The following is an 18012-nucleotide window of genomic DNA, read 5'->3' as shown; positions in this document are numbered from 1 at the left end:
TGGGTTGGACAGGGCCTTGTATGTCAGGCAAAGATCACCTCTGAGTAAGCGGTATGCAACCGAGTTCAGCTAGAGTTTCTTCAGTCAGGCTGCATAGGGCATATGTTTGAAGCCAGTAATCCTCTTGGTGAGGTACTTCTGTGGTCTTTCCAGCTGTTGCAGGTGTCTTGTAAGGTACATCCCAAATGGGGCATTGTACTCTATGATGGGTCTGATGAGTGATGAGTAGAGGGGTACAATAACCTCTTTTGTTGTAGATGCGAAACCTTTTGTGATTAGGTGGGCTACATAGAAGGATTTTCTAACCACCTTGGCAATATGATTATCAAAAGAGAAAGTGCTATCTACTTGGGTCCCCAGATCCCTTATTACATATTCTGTATTTAGGGGACTACCACGTATTTGGTAGTTCGCAGGTACTTTAGTTTTTCCAAAGGGGATGACTATGCACTTTTTGGCATTAAGCTTGAGGCCATGATTTTTGACACCAGGTATCTGTCTCAGTGAGACCCTTCTGGAGGATGTCTGTATCAGCTGGAGAGTCAGTTATGGCCCCAATTTGCAGTCGTCTGCGAACTTGATCAGCCATAGTTCTCCTGTGCTTGCCTGTACCTCTGAGAAGTATATACTAAACAGGAGGGCTCCCAGGACTGAGCCCTGAGGGACGCCACTTGTAACTGGTTTAGAGTCGGACCTAGAGCCTGCAACTCTCACCATGTAGGCTCTATCCATGAGCCATTTGGCAACCCATTTTGTGACGTACGGGTTTATGTTCAGGCTAGTGAGCTTGTCTATAATACCAGAATGGGGAATGGTGTTGAAAGCCTTTGCGAGGTCTAGGTAGGCTCTGTGGACCTCCTTTCCCTTGTATAAAGCCTTGGTAACTGTCTCAAAAAAGTCCACTAGGTTTAGGAGGCATGATCTGCACTTAACAAAGCCAAACTGGGTAGGGTCCAATGTCTGAAGGTTCCCATTGTCTCTGTTAATGAATTCCATGATGATGCGCTCCATTGCCTTGCAGACCAGGCTAGTCAGGCTTATAGGGCGATAGTTCCCGGGGTCCATTGTGGCTCCATCTTTGTGGAGCAGGATAACTGTTGCTGTGTACCACTCTCTGGGTAAATAGCCTGTAGAGAGACTGAGTTTGAACAGTGTGTTTAGGTGAGGGGTTAGTTCATTTTGGAGCTCGTGTAAGACACAGCCTGGGACACCGCCTGGTCCCACTGAAGCAGTATTTTTGGTTTTGGATAGGGCTGTTTTAACCTGTGTGTCAGTGATTGGCAGGGCACTACATTCTTCTGGTATGGTTATGGGCCCTTTAGGGGGTGAGAGGGAGGTGAAGTTTGCATTAAACCTGTCTACCAGAATGTTGGCAATATCAGTTGGTTCAGTGTATTTTGTGCCATTCTGCACTAACTCAGAGCAGATCTGAGAGTTTCCACTTAGGTTCTTGACATAGCTAAAGAACACTTTGTGGTTATCTTTGGAGTTCTTGGCAATTTTTCTTTTGAAGTTAGCCTTGGATGACTTTATGAGGGATCGTAGTTTCTTGCTGATACTGATCAGGGATGTCTTTCCTTCTTGGGATTTTACTCTTTTCTGCACTAGTTTCCTCCTTCTATTGTATAGCTTGTTTATGGCAGGAGTCCACCAGACTGGTTTCCTTTTCTTGGAACAGTGAGTCTTGGTTTTGCTTGGGATAGCACGATCCATGCATTCTTGCAGGTGCTCATAGAGTGCCTTTGTAAGGGATTCAACAGCTTGGACAGCATTGTCCTTTAGCATGAGGGCTGTGAACCTTTCCACCTTGGTCTTAAGTAACATGAAGTTTGTTTTTGAAAAGTTTTTCATGGTGATTTCCTTTATTGGGGGTGGGGGTGGAATGTGGATATCCAGAGTGATTAGTCTATGGTCTGATCTAACCAGCGAGGGTTTGACCTCCGATGTAGAACACCAGTCACCCATGTTGGTGATGATCAGGTCCAATATGTTGTCACCTCTGGTGGGGGTGTTGACCAGTTGATCCAGGGCGTTCCAGTTTATAAATTCTAGGAAGCGTTGGGCAAGGGAGTTAGTACTTGAGTAGTTCTCCCAGTTAATGTTTGGGTAATTGAAATCACCCAATATTAGGGAGTTTGGTAGGACCTTCATATTTTTCAGTGTCTTCAGAAACATGGAATGGGGGTCCTGGGTCATGGTGGGTGATCTGTAGCAAGCTACAATTTGAATTGCAGTTTTGCCAGTTGTTAGTTGCACATGGATGATCTCTGAGGCATTGTGCTGTGCCACTAACCTGGAGGTGTGGGTATCCTTGATGAATATGGAAACACCCCCACCTTTTGTGTTTCGGTTCAGGTTCTGTGGCTGAAAAGTATGGTATGAGTTATAGCTTGGTAGTGCTGGGGTGCTCTCTGGAGCCTTAAAGCAGTCTGTTACTGCACAGATATCGATGTTCTCCATACTGAGAAGTGCCTCGAGTCTATGCATTTTGAGCTTTAGACTTCTGGCATTGAGTAGCATTACTCTCAGTTTTTGGTTACTTGTGCTATTTACGGTGGTGGGTTAGTCTTTTGAGCCTTGCCTAAAAAAGGCACTATGGGGCGGCAAAAGCCTTGGCCAGTATTCGAAAGCCTAAGGGTGACAGGTGCAAACCATCTCTTGCAAAGCAACGTGGCTTATCGAGCATGTCATCCCAGGTAGACAGATACTGGATTCCCTTTGAATGACACCAGAAACTTAGCCAATTGTTGAAATTGATAATTTTTTCTTTATACTGTGGCATCATTCTTTGTGAGGGCAAGATGCTACTTGGGTCTAGTTCATGTTGTCGTAAGCCAACAATATCGAATATGATATTGTCGGCACAACAATGTCGAAAGTCCAGAACATCACGCAGGTAAATGGAAATCTCCATAAGGGGGAGATTTCCATTTACTTCAATGTAGTGCGGTCTTGGAGTTAGCATATTTAAGTAGAGGGGGTGTGGGGGGTGCAAAGGGGCTTGCCCCCTGCCTACGCTAGTTAGGTTTTTTTTTGTAGTGATTTATTTTTTTTTATGTTATTCGAAATTTTACTACATTGATCAATAAAGTTCGACCTTTATTGATTCTATGTAGTAAAATTTTGATAACGTGATATAGATGCTGCTACTCAGGGTCAGGGTCATACCGGCCTGGGCTACGTGATCAAAGAGTTCTTCCATGTCTCTTTTCATGTAGTCCAGGGAGGTACGTCTCAGGTCATTCACATCAACATGAACAATGACAGAGTCATATTTGTACTTGTTCTGGAGTGACCTGAGTGCTTGTGTTATGTGGCGGATCCTGGCGCCCGACAGGCAGCTAACTGTAACCTTCTCCTTGTCCAGCCTAGTTAGTGGGACATCAGTGTGCCTGACTATAGAGTCGCCTATCACTAGTGTGTTGGGTATGTTATTTTGCCTTAAGGGCTGTAACTGCGTGGCTCACTGATTATGTGAAGTATGTGTTTCATGGTTTGTGATGGGGTATGGAGGTTGCTTGGATGTCTGCTTTGGAGGTCTCTGTTGTTTTTTCAGATTTTTAATTAGAGCCTCTGAGTATGTTTTCATGTATTTATGTGTGTTTTTGGCCGGTGTTGGTTTAGTAGGTCTGTTTGAGACTGGTGGTGTGTTGCAAGTATTTTCCTTCTCCTCTTGACTGTCAGTTCCAATCTTGGGTTGAGAGAGCTTTGCCTCCAGTTTGGCTGTATAATTGCATCTCTCGCATATATTAGTGTTTGGTGGTAGGAGGAGAGGGTTGTCTGTGTACATGAGGCAGTTGTAACATTGCCTCAAAATGCCCAGATTCACCAGTTGGACTGGAGAGTCCACTTGAAACTGCCCTTTGGACATGCCTGAATAGGAAAAGTGAGCTGTTTTACTGATTAGCTAGAAGGGACGGATAGAGAGCCTTGTCCTTCTGGACAGTATAAGGGGTCTAGTGCTAGGGTTAATTAGTGCTTGCTATGAGTTTTGAGCAAGTGCTGGGCTGTGAAATGAATGGTTTGAGTGCTTAAGTTAAAAGTTTGTCTAGTTCCAAGTGAAAAAATGAAGGGCAGGCTTCGTGGAGCCGGGAATAGTTTAACCCTAGCTAACCGGCACTGCCCGGCGTGCAAAACCGCACAAATGTGGTCTTTATAGCAGGGAAATTAAAGAGATAGAAATTAGCCAAAAATGTCCAATAAACTACTAACTTCTGGGCTACAGCAAACAAGGCGCACAAATTTCAGAAAGAAACAGCTCAAATAAGCAGGCACAATTAGTGGCCTGGATTAATGCTCAAGTTATGCAAACAATGCTAGATTCAGCAGGCCTGAATCTAGTCTATCCTACAGCAGACAAGATGCACCAATATCAGAAAAACAGTTCAAATGAGCAGGCACAGTAAGCCTTTAACCAGAAATTCCCAGCTCAGAAGGGTAGAATCTAGCCTCTCCTCCCACAAGAGTGCAGACCACAAACCTTCTTAATGTAAAATAACTGGCCTGGAGCCCAAGTGCTTAAACCAGAACTAATGCACTTTTAGAATAACAGACACTGAGCCTTCAATCAGCAATTCCCAACTTAGAAGGATGTAAGCTACCAGTCCTGCTACAACAGTGCGGACCACAAACCTTCTTAGTGTAAAACAACTGGTCTGAAGCCCAAGTGCTTTAACCAAAAGACTTAGAATAACAGTTACAATTTAATCAGACTACTACCAAGCAGTAATAAATGCAGCAGAATAAACACAATTGAGTATTTTTAAGAAGAGACAAAAGCAAAATAAGGTAATAAAGTAGGAAGAAACACAAATACACTAAAAGCAGATAATGTGCAAATTTTTTTTATTTGATATATATATATATATATATATATATATATAAAACAATAGAAAACAAGCAAACTGATTTGAACAAATTACCCAATTAACCGGTAAAAAACCTCCAAACTGAGCCCTGTTCCAGCAGTCTTCAATCAGACAAGTTTAGGGCCTAAGTGGGTATGCCTACTCAAATGTTCTCTCTGTATTGGGCAGGATGAGCTAGTGAGACTAGACTAGGATAGATCTGGGATAGGGCTGAACAGATGGGAATGGTAGGAGTGTCTGAAATCAAAATATGATCTCACTGTACTCAGTTGAGTGAGTAAATGAGATGGGCCCAGGAGGAGTGTTCAAACACAGATTTACAGGAGGGGCGGTCAATTCCAAAGCCACCAAGATTAATACCACAACAAGAACAGGAAGGGTGGATGGGGAAAACTAACTGCAGACAGGGAGAGAACAGAGCGAGAGAGCTCCCAATTTTCAGTAAACAAATAAATAAGCAGATAAAAGCAGTACTACTTTTAACACAATATTCAATGAAACAATAAACAGAAAAAATTAAATTTAGTACTATCTTATAACACTGCAAGTTTGTACTTATCTCAGCTTGTATAAAGTTGATGTAGGGTATGCAAAAGCTAACCAAACAGCTCCAGTATGCAACTATTCAGCAGAAATAATTTCAGCGACATAAAGGAAACCATCAAAAGTTCTTAATCTCACTACATCAACTGCTAAACATTATACTGGGTATGTGAACTAACTGAGCTTTCTCAGATGTTTCCCAGTCACAGCCTGCTCCACAATGGCAATGGATCAATGTAAAATATATGAATAGCTTATAGTAGCCAGTCAGCCAACAGATTTTGAGGAGAGAAACAAATGCAGCAATGGAGAGATCATGCAGACTATGCTTAGACAGGTATGGCTCCGTGAAATGCAGCACAGCAAAACAAAATACCTTAATAGCATTACTGTGAAAAAGTACTGTCCATATGTGCAAACATCTAACAAATACCAACACTACTTACTGATATCATTTCTATTTTCCAGGAGATTAGCCCCATAGACCACCACCAGTTATATACACTGCATCTGAGGCCTCTGTATCTTGGAGGAACAGTAAAATGATGGTTTACTTTATGACTGCGTATGAAGATTCATATTTCTGCTCCACTATTTTTCCAGTAAGCATTATGTTTGTTTGTATGTAACCTTTACAATGTTAAGACTATTAGCTTTTGTATGTATTTTTCTGCTTTCTTTCAACTTTTATACTTTGTGCAAGGGTCATTTTTAAAAAAGGTCTTGGTTTATTCCTTTCAGGGAAATACGTTTTGATAGGTTTTCCCTCTCTCGCCTCTGGTCTCCATTGTCAATAAATTGCATATTTTAAGCCACTTATTTATTTGTTGCACTGTCTTTGAATAATTCTTCTCACTTTTTTCTGCACCTTTTTTTCTGTGATAATACTTGAGTGAGGATTCCAAAACCATTGGAAAGGTTTATTTATGTATGTGCGTATGGATGGGTGGGTTTAGTATGCAAGAGTAAGTGGGACATTTTCAGGAAATCAGGAATAACTCTTTTTTGTGCCATCTCTGCACCTTCTCATATACTGTTAACATCCAGCTGGAGGTATTTCTGTGGCAGGGCTAGCCAGCAGGTGTTGCAAACCTTGGCTCAAAATGATTGTCACTGCTGAAGTGACACTCCGACCCCATGTGCAAAATGGGAAAAGGGGTTGAGTATGGATGGATAGATTCTCCTGTAGGTATTTATTTATTTGACATTTGTTTACCAGGAAAGTCCAGCTGGGATAATATTACATTTTCAGTGGAGACCCAGGGAAAAAAGCTCCACATTGACATAATATAGTTACAATTAAATAAACTTATTACAAAGCCTAATATAGAAAAATGACATATTAACTTAAGTACAAATTCAGCTTCAACTCATACAGTGTAACCTGTACATACATACTGCAAATATATGGACAGCTATAACAAGTTGAAAAAAAGATTGTTGATAGATAAGAGTATTTACAAGTTGCAGTTCGTAGAGATGAGATTAACCCTACTGAGTACACTCTTTGGAACAGCGATGACTAGATAATATAGCTTAGGGAAAAATATATTTGATCTTTGTATAAGAAACAAATTTTACCAGTTCCTTCTCTCTGAACATTGTCAAAGTATGCTGTGGGTAAAAAGAGGAAGGGACTAGTGCAGTAATCCTAAAAGCAGTAAAGTGGAGGGGTGTCTGTTTTTTTCTTCAAATTTTGTGAATTGATTTAACCTGCTCATCATCCTCTTTAGTATATAGTGCATTTTTTTTATTTATTGTCCAAGCATATCATTTTGCCTACTTAGCAGTGAATTATAATCATGTTCTTTAAAAAGGCATGTATTGTTTGTTATGGTTTGTGCTTCAATATTTCTAGTCTTTCTACATTTTTCAAAACTTGTTTTGTTTATTTATTTATTTATTTTAAATGCCGGTTGAGACACAGAAGAAGCTTTCCCTCCAAAAACAAGGTGTGATGATGCAGATGTAAACTTCTTTAACATAATAAGGAACATCACTCAATCTAGTAGCAGTAGTACACACTGCTGATGTGGGCTTAGATATGTATATATTTCCATTATGTACTGGACTAAAAGTAGAAATTGTATCTTGCATGTTTTATATGAATAATTCTTTGGTGTGGTTGTATTTAGTCCTGCTAGCAAATGTAATAGACACAAATGGGAAAACTAACAAAATACTTTGACTTTGCATTTTCACACATCATGCATGCTTTATTTGTGGATGCCATTAAATTTCACTTTATTATATTAGAAATGAAGCAAAGAGCAAACTTGGTGTCTCTGATTCATTAAATGTAATACAGCTGTTTAAAAAAAATCCATAAACTACCTAGAATGTATGTACGATAAGTTGTTTAAAAAAAATCTATAAACTGCCTAGAATTTTTGTGTGATAATGTGTCATTTGTAAAAATCAGTTCTTTTTATTTACTACTCTACTCCTACTCCCCCACCAAAAAAAATCTGTTTCTAAAGAGCATTCAGGTGGATTTTAATGAATTGAGATCAGATCTGTTTAACAGGCAGGGATGCTGGCCATCAGATGAGTTTATTATCTGGCAGAGGTGTGGCTTCCTCTTTTTCCTTATTTAGTAATCATACCTGCAACGTTTTCTTCTTCTGAGATATGAACTTCAAAAAAAATAAAAGTAAGTTTTAAGTTTCAGTTAGTTTTAGGATATGGTAGCAATCTTGTTTCTTAAGATTTGCATCATTATCCTAGGTTAATTATAATATATGAGCAAGAGATGTTGCTAGTATCTGTAATCTGAGGCCCTTTGTCTGAAATTACTAGTAATATAGAAGAATGCAAAAGCTTTTGCCAATTAAATGTTTTTTTTTTTAAATTGCAGCAGTAGCCACACCCCAGTGTTGTCCCCTCAGATTTACTGTATGCATATGTCTGCTGAACATGTTGACATAGCAGTTACCAACCGACATCCCACACATCAGTACCACAGGAATTTACCAGAACTGTGAATGGGCCTGGGAATACTACAGATTGTATTTTTGTGATTTTTCTCATCCTTATGTTGTGGAAAACTAGACAGATACTCTTGGGTAAGGTGCAATGCAAAAATGAAAACCTTTTGTCTGGATATTCTGTACATGGACCAGAAAGAAAATGCACTGAGCTTCGTACTAGAATTAGGGTGATGTTGTGGAAGTCTTGTAGTACACCTCTGTGTTAGCTGAGAAAGCTGTTTAACAATTATTGTTTGTCCAGTAATTCTTGGCAAGTTATTTAAAGTCCACAGTTTTGGCAGTGACTCTGAGCAAGTCATTTAATCCCTACAAGCTGGGCAATGATTATTTAACCCCTGCAGCCTACGCTGTGCCTTTCAAATCATTTAACCCACCACAGTCTGGGCAGTGACCTTTAACAAGGCATTTAAGCTGTGAAGTCTGGGTTGTGACTCTGCAAATCATTTACCCCTCACAGTTTGGGCAGTGATTCTGAGCAAGTCTTTTCACTCCCTCAAACTGGGCACTGACTTGAAAAGTCATTAGTTTCCATAGTCTGACGCAAGTTCCACACTTGGGTACTATGTTAAGCTTCAGCTTAAATATGTAGGCCTTTATTTGGATTTAAATACTTCCACTTAAATAGCTGTAACTTGCCTTTTGTGTTGATACTAGACAGCCATATGCAGCACCTTCTGATGCGTCAGCATCTGTGTTTCATTTCACTATGCACTTCCACTTTCATGGGTCACTCTTAGAAAGGCACACAATAGTGAAAAGGCATACCTGTTAACTCAAAGCCTAAAACAGAAGTACAAAGTAAATGTTAAGTATCCAAGTCTGCTTGGGGGAGGTGTTGCTAGTAAACACACAAAAAGGATCTGAATGGCATTGGAATTTTGGAAGCTTACTTGCAGATGGAAATGGGACTACTGCAGGATATTGGTAATACAGAATAAAATTAAATAATAATAATATGAAAGTTTCAGTTTTGCAAGTAATGGAGTGGAAGGACCAAACATGCAGAGAGTTACCTTTGCACAGAGTCACTGTACCCCACATTGTGCAGAACAACTTTTACCGGTTCCTTCTCTCTGAACAATGTTCACCAAACTGGACCACATATACGTCTGGGTTCTACAAAACACTGATGCTGGCCTTCCAAAGTTTCACCCCATATAAACACCTCCACCCCCAATGTTTTTTCCCTTGGTTAAATTATGACATATCTCCAATGGACATTTTCAGTATCCATCCCATTAACTGTTAGGCCCTCTCTATTGCTCTTTCTTGGCTTTAAGCTCTAAACTAGCACTGTCCATCTACACTGCAGAGAATCTGTTATTTGAATGAATCTGGAACCTCTTCTTGCCCTGTAAAAGTGACCAAACATATAACTGTGTACCTCTTAACTGTAACAGCAGAGTTTGCCTAAAAACTCATGACCAGATTTTGTGGGTAAGCTTTTGTGGGGGGGCAGCACTAATTAATAAGAACTGATCTTTCACTAGTGAAAGACACATATTTTAGGTCACTAGATTTTAAAATGACTAGTTTACAGATAAATGAGAGAGAGAGACAAGAAAGTGTGTGTGTGTGTGTGTGTGTGTGTGTGTGTGTGTGTGTGTGTGTGTGTGTGTGTGGGGGCAGGGGACCTTGCCACACTGGTCTTAGTGGTTATGGATCTTGAGGAATTCTGCCTGCTGTCACCAAGCCACAAAGGCCAGCCTTCAAATATAGAACATAATAAATTCATGTTTTCCATCCACATTTGCTTGTCTGTCAGACTTGTTCATTAGGGCTACTGCAGAGTGACCTAAGCTAGCTCTTATTATTTACGAATGGGTGTGGTGCATTGACCAAGTACAGTGTTGTAGCTATACATGGATTTTGGCTTGAAAATAATATTTGCCACAACTAAAGCACATTTACAGAAACCTTGAATAAAACGAACTATATGAAGTGCCAGTTTAGAATTAGAAATAGAACATTCTACTGCATCTGATCTAATCTAATGACTACTGCAAACCATGGAGTAGCTGTCTTGTTGGATGGTGGCCTGCAACTCCCTGTGAAATGCCATCTATTTTGGGTATGTACATCCTTATTACTGGGGTGCATATCAGATAAGAGTATTTTTTCTTACGTGGACCTGTTGCTTCGCTAAGAGATGTCTCTGTTCAAAAGTTTGTTATTTTAAGGTCATGTATAGCAATACAAAGAGGAGAACACATGCCTGGGTGGTGAGTGGGGCTGGATTATTAGGATGAATTGGGGTTACCACATGGATCTATAAAAGTCACCAGGAAAGAAGTGAAAATAGATTAGATTGTCTTCAAAGTAGTCAAAAATATTAATGTGCGGGGGGGGGGTTACTGTCAGAAGGCAAATGCATTCAGTGTGAGAATAGGATGCTGCATACATAGTTCTGGGGTTGTCTTTTTTTATTTTTAGAAAAAAGGGACCCATACCAGTATAATCACAGTCTGGGTGATGAGTGCTTTGGGTTACTGTCAGGGTCATTCAGGTCACTATTAATATGTGTGCAAGTCCCCAGGAAAGAAGCACAGGAAAAGCAGAGGGAATAACTGATTTGAAACTGTTTCTTTCAAATGGGATTCCTCAGAAATTGCGGTCCCTTTTAGCTTAAAAATGGCAACATTTAGCAGTAGGTTTTGAATGGAGTTTTTTTTCTCCCTGTTATTTCGGTTATCTGTTTCGTGTCAGCATAAAGCACTGGAAGCTACAGTCCAACTTTTCTGGTAGCATGTTCTGTTTATACCACCTTTTTGATAAAGAAGGTTTTCTGTGCATTCATATTGAAGCTAGTGTGTTTTCTTGTATTTAGATTGAAGTTTGTAGCCTAAATCTGCTAGTTTTACCTGTTCTCCTCCCATTGTCCTCGAATCCCAACAAGCCATGTTTATTATTTTACACATAATTAAAGAACATTTTGGTTAATTAAAGAACACTACTCCATTACCATTTTAGTCATCAGTATCCTATCCTCTAGGGTTAACCCCTTCACCGTTATTGTTGCTCTTTTGCATGTTTGCCATCTCCCTTTCCCCAATAGGGCTGCAGCACTGTGTTAAGTATCCTAGGTGGCTTGCAGAATGTTAAGATTCCTAGGGCTGTAGCAGCAGAACTGTGTATCCTAGGTGACTTGCAGAATGTTAAGATTCCTAGGGCTGCAGAACTGTGTTAAGTATCCTAGGTGACTTGCAGAATGTTAAGATTCCTCTCTGGATGTATCCTGGGATCTTGTTTATTTTTATGCCGTTAAGTTTTCTTACTCTGTTCCTGTTAGGTCATTTGTGGATTGTCTGTTGCTAGTGGAACCTAGCTTGTCCCTCATTCAAGTGCTACTTAGTCATGGTTTCATACACTTTAGGTATAAGACTGTGCCCATTGACCTTAATCTGCTACTTAGCTCACAAAACTTATCCTTTAAGGGCCATCCATCCACCCACTCACAACTCCCTTTTCCCATTTTTGCACATGGTTTGGGGTGTCACTTCAGCAGTGACAATCATCTAGAGCCAAGGTTTACAAGGCTGGGTGGTTAGCTTTGGCATGGTAGTTCTTCCACACCACATACTTGCATGCACATTCACACCTATGGCTAATTTAAGAGTGTCCAACGCCTGTGCCTTAACATACCCCGTTAGGTTTAGTGTCACATTTGAATAAATTCATTATACTGTTGCAACTCCTGTTGATGCCCAAACAGGAGTGACCCTCTACATAGACAGGTGACCAGTGGAGTCCCACAGTGTCACCATTATCACAGCCTTCATCTCCTTCACATAATCAGTGTTCCAAGCCACTTCCCTGCAAGCTAGCAGCACTGCTTTACTGACTCATTGGCACTTTGGTAATGAGCTCAGCACACCACATGGTGCTTCTTTGAATGTGACTAAGTGCTATTAAATGTAATTGCACTTTCAGTAATACAATTTGACACTTCAGATGTGTTTAAATTCAGGTTAGCTGTGTGAATAAAACAGCAGAGTAGGGATTATAGCATATAGCATCATCTTTGTGCTAAATTTGTCAGCAGTAAACATTACTAAACCAGCAACCATGTCACTTCTCATTAGTTGCACTTTGATGTCTTAAATGCTGGATTGTATTAACATGCATTTTCTGAAGACTGATAGTCTCTAGTGTGGCACAGTGGGGCAGTGGTTAGCAATGCTACTTCACAGTGTTTGGTCCTCTAGTTCAGTTCTTGCTTAGGCACTTTCTATATGGAGTCTGTGTGTTCTGCATTGTACTTGTAAAGATTTAGTAAGGAATTCTTGTTTTCTCCTTCACATCAGAGATGTGCTATAGGTAAAATGGCATACCTCCAAGTTGCACATAGGTGAGAAGGCTGTGTGAGAGAGTGAGAGTGAGTTCATTTGTGTATCCTGTGGACTGGTGCCCCATTCACACTATTTGTACTTCTTGTGCTTAAATAGGTTTCATGACAGTGAAGCGGATTATGCAAATAATAGAAGATAAGTAAATGTCTCTGATAATTAATTATTAATGATGTTTAGGGATTTTAAGATAAGTAAATGTCTCTGATAATTAATTATTAATGATGTTTAGGGATTTTAAGATAAGTAATTGTCTCTGATAATTAATTATTAATGATGTTTACGGATTTTAATCTTCACATTTTATGAAGGACAGAACAATGTTTTGGACCCAGAGGTATCCCACCAATGCCACTTCTTTTCCTTCTGTTGTCCCCTCAGTGCTGCTTTACAAGACTATTTTCTTATAAATAGATTTTCTGTCCCTGCTTTCTTATATTTTCATTAAGATTTTATATTTGTGCCTTGCAGTGTTTATCACTGTACTGTTTTTGTTGAATTTCTATTGATAGTTTTATACACCTCCCCCCAAGTAGCAGCGGGTCTATGTTATATAATTGAAAAGTCAGTTCAGTGAACGGCACTTAGATGGAAAATGCCATTCAGTGAATTAGCTCTTGTGGGGGGCTGCACCCCCCCACACCCCCACTAATTATATATACAACTCCAAGATCACACTACAGCGAGGAAAGGGCAAATTTTCCAATCTTCACTGTACCGAGATCTCACTATGTACAGTTTGCTGAATGTCATTTTCAATGTACGTGCCGTTCGCTGAACTGTCTTTTTGATTATATAATATAGACTCAGTAGCAGCAGCAAAACAACTGAAAAAGTAAAAACTTGGCTCATCTACATAAAAACATAAAAGCTTTGCAGCTGAATTACTGTCTATCTTTTTGAAGCTGAGCATAACGTGGGTTAGCAGTGCACTTTTTCCTTGTGTACCCCTGCTTGCTTGGGGTAATTAAATTGCTACAATCCATTGGGCTTCGGTATTCTTTTTTGAGTAGTACTATCCTACCATGCAGGGATGCTGTCCTACTATGCAAGAATGCTGAAGCATGGACACTGTCCTATCACGCCTTGCACCTTGGCTGTCTCCTATTACTGATTTTGCAGAATTCAGAGTAGCCTACCGTATGTGATATGGATCAAGGAAGGTTGTTACAATAACGCTGACAGGAAGTTTGTTGGCAAAACAACAGGTAAAAAAGGTAAATAAAGTGCATGCAGAAGAAGAAGAGATGGAAAGGGATTGTTGATATTTCCTGTTGCTCAGGGGCAGATCCATATGTGATCTCTGACAGCACATGCTAGCAATCAAATTGCAGCCAGTCACCATTTGTTCTCAGCACAACAGCTCAGATGGGGGTTACCAAGGATGAGAGAGGAAGACGTAAAGGGACAGGCCTAGGGACAGGATATGTGGAAGAGTTCATGGTGGATGATTGGTCCTGTAAGGTATGGTGTGAAAAACAGCCCCTGAGGGTCCAACCTTCTTTTGTCACAGTAATGAAAGACAGCTTTTCTCGGTCAACCAAGACTGTCTTAAAATCAAAGGGTATAAGGACAAAGGGCAACTCAGTAGTTAGAGGGAGTATCATTCTGCCCAAATGAGTGATTTTACTTGTCTATGAGGAATTTCCTGGGGACTTACCAGCTTGGCACTTCATTTGGCAGCTTGTAAAGTGACACAAGGCTAACTGATTGTACTTTAAATTGTATGGGGTGTTAAGTAATTTGGGGGCAAACCTCAACAGTGCCACTAGAATTGCAGAAATCAGGCTGAATAATAATTTGAACATAGTATATTGAAAATTCTGGCTTGTGCACATCCTGTGGAGTAATTGGCTTTAAATTACAAGATTGGTTAAATCTGGCAATAAATGCGGCTGGAGCCATTTAATCCATTGTTTATGTCTGTGATTTATCTTTCTCAACTGGGTAATATTAGATGAAAATATAAATGCATGAAAATATTAATTCATTATTTAGTGGCTACAACTAGTAGCTTTAATAGTTTTAGTTCCCCCCCCTCCTATTGTTGTGGTGTTATTCTACTTGGTGGCTTTGGAGTTGCCCACCCATACTGTATATTTGATCTGGGACACTCCTCCCAGTCTAGCGTTGTTAGTTCATTCAATCTACTAGAGAGAGAACATTTGTGAAGACCAACCCACTCAGATTCTTAACCTTGAATTAACTTCTGCTCCAGCTTTCTCCATTTCCACTTTACTGAAAAAAAAAATTCTAAGTTTGTTTCCCCCCTTTCCTGTAACAAGTCTAGTCCAGATACAGATTTGCTGTATCCAGGACTGTTTGTAAGCTCCTGAGTCGACCCCCCCCCCCCACTTAACTAGGGTTAAACTATTCCCGGCATCATAAAGTCTGCTCTTTAAATTTTCCCTTACAACTAGCCAGCTTTTTAGTTTCAGCACTCATCTGTTTCTTTGAGCTCAGCACTTGTTCAGAACTCATTATAAGCACTAAATAAGATATAAATGACTACAGCACTCAACTTTCCTCACTTGTCCAGAGGAAAACAGTTTTTAGTACTTAATAAATAAGCACCTATCCAGGCATGTCTAAAGGTCAGCTCCCAGTGTTTTCTCCTGAATACCTGATGAATCTGGACATCTTGGGGCAATGCAGCAGTTGCCTCATGTATGCAGACAACCCTCTCCTCTTACCACCCAACACTGCAGCCTGTAAAAGATGCCCTTATATAGCCAAATAGGAAGCAAAGCTCACTTCACTGAAGACTGGACTAGAAAGTCAAGAGGAGACGGTAACATTTGCACCTCACCACACTCATCACATAGTCCCTCAAAACCTACATCACCAAAATACATTCATAGAAGCACAAAACACATGCCTATATTCGCAGAGGCTCTCAATAAAAATCTGCCCAAACAACTGAGACCTCCAAAGCAGAAATGCAAGCAACCTCCACCCCCCAACAGAACCCAAATGACACATAGCCCACAAACTCAGTGTGCCACTCAACTACAGCCCATAAGGCATAACGTACCCAACACTCTAGTCATAGGTGACTCTATAGTCAGGCACACTGATGTTCCACTCACCAGGCTAAACAAGGAGAAAGTTACTGTCAGCTGCCTGTCGGGTGCCAGGATCTGCCACATAATGCACGCACTCAGGTCACTCCACAACAAGTAAAAATATGACTCTGTTATTGTCCATGTTGGTGTGAATGACCTGAGACGTGCCTCCCTGGATTACATAAAAAGAGACATGGAGGAGCTCTCCAATCTTGTAGCCCTGGCAGGTAGGACCCTAGCCCTGAGTAGCATCCTGCCATCACCCAGAATGATGCCGCAGTACAAGGGCAAAATGATTGACTTCAACAATTGGCTAAGCTTCTGGTGTCATTTTTAGGGAATCCAGTATCTGTCTGCCTGGGATGACATGATTGACGGACCACGATGCTTTGCCAGAGATGGCCTGCACCTGTCGGCCTTGGAATTCTGGATACTGGCAAAGGCTCCTGCCACCCCTATAGTGCCTTTTTTAGGCAAGGTTCAAATGACAAATTCACCACCGTAACAGGTACAAGCAAGCAAAATCTGAAGGTAATGCTACTCAGTGCTAGAAGTCTAAACCTCAAAATGCACTCACTCGAGGCACTCCTTAAAATGGAGAACATCGACATCTGTGCAGTGACAGAGACCTGGTTCAAAGCTCCAGAGAGCACCCCTGCATTACCAGGCTATAATTCATACCACACCTTTCAGCCACCTAACCCAGACTGAAACACTAAAGGCGGAGGCATGTCCATATTCATTAAGGATGTCCACACCTCCAAGCTAGTTGCTCAGCATAATACATCTGAGATTATGGTAGTAGATGTTATTGTATATATAAAAGTGTATGTTGATTTTATTTGATGACTCTGATGAAGCCGAATCGTTTGGCCAAAGCGTTTATGTGCTTAGTCTGTACCTGTCAGCATGTTCAATAAAATTTTCCTTGGTGATTTTGCCTTTCCTTGAGACAACTATTGGACTTTGTGGTGCTTTCAACGTTTTTTTATTATTGGAATCTGCCCTGGTGGGTGTGTTTCTTTTTGTTATTCTTGTGACACCACTGGGACAGTTTTTGTTTCGGAGGGCTGAGCGAATACACCATGCAGTCGATTTTGAAGGAACTAGCTGCTGTCGTAGATAAGCTGATTAAAGCTTATGAACTTAATGCGGGTAATGCAGAGAATTCTGATAACGGACTGGTGAGCCTGACTGAATCACAGGTCCGTTTATACACCTTACACTCTCCGGTGGATTCTATTCCGTGTGGGCAGCGTTCTAGGGCAACAACATATGCAAACGCTGCTGGTTCCCAGCAGCGGAACAGCCTTGGTGAAGGAGCGAATGTGGTCCCGAATGGGAGAGAGCAAGATAGAGGTTTTGACCTCACTTCCTGGTTCGACGCGCCTTTGCAACGGGAAATGAATGGTAACAACAGGAGACCGATGGTGAAGCCGTGTGTAAGGGAACAGATTGCTTTATACGAAAAACTATGTACAAAATATCGCGCGATACAGTTGGACATGAAGTTTTTGGCCAAATCTAAGGAACTTAACCAGGTTCCCAAGGGTCTTCGTTTATGGAAAAGACCCATGGGAATTGATGAAGGTTCGACAGCGTTTTTGGAACTGGTAGATTTGTTTAACAGAATAGGAACGGACATGCTGGATATTATTATTCGAAATAATGACAACAAATTGAGCGAGATGAAGGAAGAAATTAGACAGTTATATGTGAGTATTACAACAGATTTGTTGTTTGAACAGTATAAAAATAACTTTGACAGGGCCATAAAGAATATTGAAGCTTTTGTTCTGAAGAATTCAGAAACAAAAGAGAAAAAGCTTGAAAGAGACATTGTGGATTCTAAAAATAAATGTGCATATCCTCCTGGATCTAAACAACGGGTATATGGGGGTGAGAATGTAATTTTGAGCAATGAGGTTAATGTGAATGATGAAAATTATGTTAATGAACATGTTCACAGTCCAAATGTTTTTTTAGATATGGAGAATTTGCCTCGACGATCGGAGAGGCTTCGCAACAGGGAAATGAGTGTGGGGGAGGCACAGGAGAATTACAAACGGAGTGGAAGAGTCAACAGGAGGGGGAGATATTGATGTGTGGGGAAAGTTTTGTGGATGAAACAATGAATTGTAATGAAATTGTATGTAGTAAAATTGTTTGTGATTTGAGTAACAATGATGGGTTTAATTTT

At 40.5% G+C, this 18012-nt stretch overlaps 1 protein-coding gene across 4 annotated transcripts in view; it reads left to right on the top strand.

The window, feature by feature from the left end:
• Window positions 1-18012, top strand: part of PLEKHA6 (pleckstrin homology domain containing A6) — a 1822600-nt gene that overhangs the window by 356762 nt on the left and 1447826 nt on the right. The window contains exon 2 of one of the 4 annotated variants that reach the window (XM_044076964.1): window positions 5880-6013. The exons of the other annotated variants lie outside the window; for them this stretch is intronic. The gene's annotated coding sequence lies outside the window, so the exon portion shown is untranslated. The remainder of the gene's footprint in view (window positions 1-5879; window positions 6014-18012) is intronic. 4 annotated transcript variants of the gene reach the window in all.

Source organism: Protopterus annectens, chromosome 7.part0, assembly GCF_019279795.1.
Source record: "Protopterus annectens isolate FY-2018-M chromosome 7.part0, PAN1.0, whole genome shotgun sequence".
NCBI lineage: Eukaryota > Metazoa > Chordata > Ceratodontiformes > Protopteridae > Protopterus > Protopterus annectens.
The sequence above is the reverse complement of the archived record's forward strand: the minus strand, read 5'-3'. Positions and strand labels throughout refer to the sequence as shown.